General features: G+C 47.6%; 1 pseudogene; it reads left to right on the top strand.

Annotated features, from left to right (window-relative positions):
- Nucleotides 1–1,965: 1,965 nt before the first annotated feature.
- Nucleotides 1,966–6,017, top strand: LOC113748302 (arf-GAP with SH3 domain, ANK repeat and PH domain-containing protein 1-like; annotated as a pseudogene).
- The last annotated feature ends 848 nt before the right edge of the window (nucleotides 6,018–6,865 follow it).

Here is a 6,865-nt window from a genome sequence, read left to right as displayed (position 1 = left end):
GCATAACGTAAGACGAAGCAAGGGAAAGTGCTAGCCTAGCTTAGCATTAAGTAAGATGAAGCAAGGGAAAGTGTTAGCCTAGCTTAGCATAACGTAAGATGAAGTAGGGGAAAGTGTTAGCCTAGCTTAGCATAACGTAAGAAGAAGTAGGGGAAAGTGCTAGCCTAGCTTAGCATAACGTAAGACGAAGTAGGGGAAAGTGTTAGCCTAGCTTAGCATAACGTAAGACGAAGTAGGGGAAAGTGTTAGCCTAGCTTAGCATAACGTAAGAAGAAGTAGGGGAAAGTGTTAGCCTAGCTTAGCATAACATACCTAGCTTAGAACTCGTCAATGGAGCTCTATGAGCGGATCTCTGTTATCCAGGTGCTCACAGAACCAGAACTGCTGCACCGCGTCCTGCCGGACCCTGAGGAGAATGAGGAGCCTCCGGGTCAGAACCAGCAGACTGAGAGCTTCATGCACCAGGCCATCAGAGGCCAAACACCGATTTGCAGTGTGTTCAGTCAGCTGTCACTCTGTATGCATGTTGTGTTTTTGGTAGACCTCACTGTTTGTTTATTTATAGTTATACTGATAATTCTGTTCATACTGTGCCACACTGAGACTGTTTCTGTTCATACCGACAGATCTGCCACATTTATATCTTCCAGATTTTCTTGGAAGAGATAAATGTCTTTTAGCTTGTATATATTTTTTATATTTTATATTTCATGTTTATGCTGTTTGCACCGGGATAAGAGGACATGTGGCAGCATTGATAATAAAGTTGACTTGAACTGGCAACAAAATCAAACTTCACATGAAGGATTTTAAAAATAATTTAAATATGCAAATTAGGCTTTACTGTAAAAACTTTTTTCAAAATAAAAGACAAATCTTAAACACACTGATTTAATGTTATTTAAATCCAATCAAATCAGATTTTATTTGTACAGCCCAAAGTCACAAAGTCCATTTTCCTCTGAGGCTTTCCAATCTGTACAGGGAGTGACACCCTCTGTCCTTAGACCCTCGGTTCCAGTGAGGAAAAACTTGCCCACAAAAACCTTTAACAGGGAAAAAAGGTGGAAGAAACCTCAGGAAGAGCCACAGAGGAGGGATCCCTCTCCCAGGACGGACAGAGGGGGAGGTCTTTGAGGGGGTTTCAAGGTCTCTTTGGATCTACAGCCTTGATGAAGGTCTGAGAGTTTTGTTATTGACATTAATTTACTCAACAGGAACAGGAGAGACGGCATTACTTATTGTGTTCGGACAGCTGATCACTCCTCTCTCCACCTGGTCGACTTCCTGGTCCAAAACTGGTACGAAACTCTGATAATGAACCTGATCATGTTGTTTCCAGCCTTCAGACCTGCTCTAACTATCCAGGATCAATGTGTCCGTCTGTCTGCAGTGGGAAACCTGGATAGACAGACGACAGAGGAAACACAGCTCTGCATTACTGCTGTCTGTACAAAACCACAGTGTGTGAAGCTGCTGCTGAGAGGAAAACCAGACTCCACATCAGTAAGAACCAACAGTGCTGAACCACACTACACACAGTGCCCATCACATTCAGTCAATCTAAGGAAAGAGTGGGTGTCGTGGACTTGTTAGCCCAGTTTAGCACAAAGACTGGACGCAGGGGAAATGTTAGCCTAGCTTCATCATTGTGTTATTACAAACTGCTTGTGTCTTCTCAGCCAATCAGAGTGGAGAGACAGTGCTGGACATCGCCCGCAGACTGAAGAAACTCCCAATGTGAAAACCGGTACGAACCATCACAACATATCGTATTGGTTTTACTGTGACCACAGGTGATACCTTTTAGTAACAGACAGTGTCTCCTGTGACGCAGGTGGCACAGCAAGCAATGTGGTGTACTGTAAGCTTCATCTATTACAACTACAAGACACAAGATTTTCTGTTTCCCAGCTGGTGGAGGCAGTGTCCGGCAGGTTTAACCTCACGTTCACGTTGATATGAATGGAACCTCAGACTGGACGAACGGACGAGAGCGACGACGAACTGGATGAAAAGGTAACACTGGGGGTGTTGAATAGCTCAGCTGGAGAGCATCCACCCCATGTACAAAGGCTGAGCCGTGGCCCAGGGTTCAAAACCGACTGGCGGCCCTTTGCTGCATGTCGTTCCCCATCTCTCTCTCTCCCCACTCCTGTCACTCTTCAGCTGTCTCTGTCAAAATAAAGCTTGAAAAACTCTTTAAAAAATCTTTTAAAAAAAAGAAATGAATCATGGATGAATCGGTCTTTGTGTGACAGTGTTCATGACCTCCACCCTCCTCTTCTTATGTCATGCCCTGTTACCTGTCTGTCTCCCTGCAGCCCAGCCCGGTGAAGAAGAGCGTTCACTCCAGCCTCACGAGTTTCTGTCGATCCTCCAATGTTTCCTCTCGGGAGAAGCTCTCTGTGCCAGTCTCCTCTTTTGTTCCTCCTCACAGGGACAAGCAACGTCTCTCTTACAGGAGGTTCGCCAACCCTGTCTACAGTACCTCCTCCGACAACCCTCCATCCCAGGGCCCGACACCTCAACACCTTACTGGCTGCCAGCAGCCAGGAGAAAGGTAAGAGGACCCTGTCATAGACAAGTTCATCTCATAGGTCCAGAGGTTTCTGAAGGTTTTAGGGATTTTAAAGTTACCCAAGGTTGCTGACGGTTTCTTCAGTTGAAGGATTCAGATGTTTTGAAGGTGGTCCATATGTTCTTTAAAAATGATCCCCTGATTTGTCCACCTCATTGTTGATAAAGAACAGTGTAATGCTATGTGACGATGCATGAAATACATCACTACATCACTGATTGGTTCCTCCTTTAGGCCCATCGCCCCACCCACCTCCCTGCCCTCACATCTTCGGTCAGTGGGGAGAGGAGGAAGCTCCACCCTGAAGAAGAAACCCACCCCACCGGACACAAACGCGCCCTGTCAGACCCGCCCAGCCGGTCCTGCAGGGACCGTCAGGTAAAGGTAGTCTGTGGCACCTTGGCGAAACTATCAAAAATTTGGTGTAAATCTAACTGTCCTACACAGGAAGTGAGCTGACCTCCCCACCTGGAACCAGGACAACAGGTTCGAGGACCTCCAGCAGCAGCAGGAGTATCTCCACAGCTCAGGTTAAACAGTTCAAAGTATCACAAATATTAAAAGTACAAACTGACTTTGAACTCTCCTGACCTCCAGTACGACCTCCAGTAAGTCCACCCTGGGACCAGAGTCCTTCCTAAACTACCTCAGAAAGGGTGAGACAATGACAGCTTTGATTAACTCAGACAGGAGTCATGTGTTAATACGTGTTGATGTAATGCTTACCTGTGTCTGTCCTCTGGACACCTGTCAATTTGTCTTCTTCTGTCTTTGTGTCTCAGTGGCTTTAAGGAAGATCGACACCATCCACCTCCCCTCTGTGGACAAGCCCAGCCAACCTCCAGACTCCTCCACAAACCTCCCCCCACCCTCACCCTCCCAGAAGTCTCCCCCCTTCATTGATGCCTCCCCTAAAACCCCCCCTCACCCAGTGGACTCCACCCAGAGAGCCCATTGGCTGAGAAGCCTCAGCTGTCTGACCTCCCCCCAAAACCCCTCCTCAGATAACTCCCCACCCAAACCACCACCCAGTGGCAGGGCTAGTCCCTCTGCTGTTGCTACAGAGACGCAGGGATGCAACATGGTGGCAGAGACTCATCGTCCTGCAGGGGGAGCTGTCACCTCGGCCGGAACTGAAGATGTTGATATGTCGGCGCTGGCCATGGAGCCGCCGGTTCCTCTGCCACGTAAAATCAACTCTGTGAGTCAGATTCAGGTTTCACAGATTAAAGACACAGAAGAGAAAACATCTTCATTGTTCCCTTTTCTTCATTCTCCAGGTGAAGAACACAAGTCCCCGGGTGAAAACCAACTACGACTGTCAGGCCGACAATGATGACGAACTGACCTTCGCAGAGGGAGAAGTCATCATCGTCACTGGAGAGGGAGGACCAGGAGTGGTGGGTAGGTAACACTGAGCTTCATCTTCACAGATAGAATACAGCCCTGTTCAGGGCAGAACCTTCAGACGCAGATTGTCTAAGTCTGTAAGGCCTCCTTCTTCGCCGAGGTCCACCTGCAGCTTCTCAGGTAGCAGCCCTGACAGGTAAAGATGAAAGCAGGCTTGACCCCTCTGATTCACCAACAGGACTAAGGGGTTCATCTAGAGGTGTGAGTCACTGACCTCACTACATGTTTAGGTTTACCAGGTCTGTCCAACTAGGGATGGCGTATATCGAATATACTCGAATATATCGCGGCTTGTTCTACGTGAGATGTATGAAATGACTATATCGCGACCATGCGTACTTGTCACGTAAATGTTTTAAGCCGTCGGCATTTAATTCCGGAGTTTTACCTGTGTCACTCCTGGTGCTGCTCACGCACGCAGCACACTGCCCCGCCCACCCAGAAAAATCCCCTGCGCGCATGCGTACTTTTGTATCAGGTGGGAGAGAAGTGAAGACGCCGAGGAGTTAATTGAGATGGAGACGGACGACTTGGTTCTGAAGAAATCAACTGCGGTCACGCCAGCGTCTCTCGTTTTCGCGTGGTCACGTCAGCTGCTCCAAATTTTCAAGTGCGCCTTATTGCGACTTTATGTCAAATACTTTGAGAAAACTGGGAAAGTCAGCGCAGCTTACTGCAGCGTGTGGACACTTCCGGTTTTCAAAATAAGACGTGGGTGTTAATTATTAAAGGTTTATTTATAAAATATGAAGAATGGTTAAAATTTGATTTAAAAAAGTGTGTCTCATAAGCCAAGTATGATCCTGCACTGCTTCGTGCTCATATGTACATTATGAAAATATTATTAAAAATTCATAAAAACATATGACAGTGTTAAAATGCTATAAAAAGAGGTGTGTCTCATACAGCAAGTGTAAATCTACTGTTCTACATTGATTCTGGCATTACAATGCTATCAAGGTAATAATGACATTATTATTTATTAGAAATAAACCATACAAAACAACAACAACAAATATCGAGATATATATCGTGTATCGCGATATAGCTTAAAAATATCGAGATATTGGTTACAGGCCATATCGTGCAGCCCTATGTCCAACACCACCTTTGACACTCTTACAGCCAGTCTATGACTAGCCAGAAGTCAACAATGAAGCCGGTTCAAACCAGCCTCCATCACCTCCACATAAGCTTTAAGGTGCCCCTAAAGAACTTTAGAGTTCCTAGGCGTTATCCCGTCCAGGACACCACGGCGGCTCCAAGAGACCCTTCAGACTTGTGTTTGGTGCTTTAGCACAAACAGTCAGAGTGTTTCTCGTTGCCGAGGGCGAACATAGCACATAGTGTTCACCTGAGGCTGGGATTCCAGCCCCTCTCTGGAGTTCGGTTCCAGACCCGTACTATACAGAGAGATGAGCTCACACTGTATCTGTACAGGTCCACCTCCAGTACCAGCTCTGGTTCTTTTTTGCCAGACAGGCGATTTATGAGGTCCTGTCCTGCCTGCCATTCAGGCAGGGCCGGTTTTAGCTATGGGCAATGTGGGCGGACCGCCAGGGCGCAGTCTCCGTGAGGGCGAGCGCCTATCGCTCATCAAGTTACCGGGCGGGCGCCTCCCGAGGGGGGGGAGAGAGAGAGGATCACTTGGTTGGCAAGGTGGAGGGGGCGCGCGGGTAGACTGATCCCAGGCGGCAATCTACGTGAGGGCCACGAGTGGGCGGGGGGGTTGTTCGCCCAGGGCGCAAATGTAGCCAGAACCGGCGCTGCATCCAGGTCACAATGCACCTGACCCCAATGTTTTTTCCTTTCGGTTGTGGGTCCACCAGGCTATGTAGTCCTTTTAGGCCATGGATCAAGGCCCAACACCATTGAGCTTCTCTCCCAGGTCTGCCCCAGAGAAGGAATCCTGAGGTACCTGTGATGTTCGGTGAGTGGTCTATTGTCTTGTCGTTTTCAGATCGGACACATCGAGGGACAGCCAGGAGGGAGGCGTCTTCCCATGTCCTTCGTTACAACCTCATGATTGACAACCACTGAGACCAGCGAGAGGCTATCGCCCAGTAGCACAAGTCCGCCCCCCCACTAAGGTCACCACAGGTGGCAGTGGGCGGAGTCAGTCAGTCAGTGAGTCACCGTGCTGACCAATGAGAACTTAAGCCTCATTAATGATCATCGCTGTAAATACATTTTTATTTAAAAAATTACCATAGCAACCTAGCATGCAGATCATAGCAACAAAGTCTACAGAGAAGGGAGGTCACACAGGTGAGAGGTCACACAGGTGGAGGTCACACAGGTGAGAGGACCACGCTGCCCTCTGCTGGCTGAGCAGTTCATCACAGCATACAATAGCACAATATATGAAAAGAAACACAACACCGTGAACGAGTGACCCACCAGAACCAGAAACTGGTCTACCTTCACCTGGTCCCGGTTCTCAGTGTGACTTTTCCTTCTCATTGACTCCTTAGACACTCAACTGTATTTACTATATGTACATGTAGAAAACATGTGTGTGCACCCTGTAGTCTACCTGTACACACTGTATGCCTGTACATGCCTATTACACACCTGTACACACCTGTACATGTGTACATGCCTATACACAACTGTACACACCTGTACATGCCTTACACACTGTACACACCTGTACACCCCGTACATGCTGTACATGCTGTACCTGTGTGTTTCCTTTCCTCAGTTTAGAAACTTCTGTTTTAGTTTAATCCTCAAAGACTACAATTCCCAGAGGAGCTGCTGTCAGAATCATCCAATCAGAGAGTGTTACCTGTCGGCTGTAATTTAATCTAACAGGAAGTGATCTGTTCAGTCATCTCTATTTGTTAGCCACAGTTAGCTCTGTTAGCTTGG

Source organism: Larimichthys crocea, chromosome II, assembly GCF_000972845.2.
Source record: "Larimichthys crocea isolate SSNF chromosome II, L_crocea_2.0, whole genome shotgun sequence".
NCBI lineage: Eukaryota > Metazoa > Chordata > Actinopteri > Sciaenidae > Larimichthys > Larimichthys crocea.
This window is presented reverse-complemented; position numbering and strand designations above follow the sequence as displayed.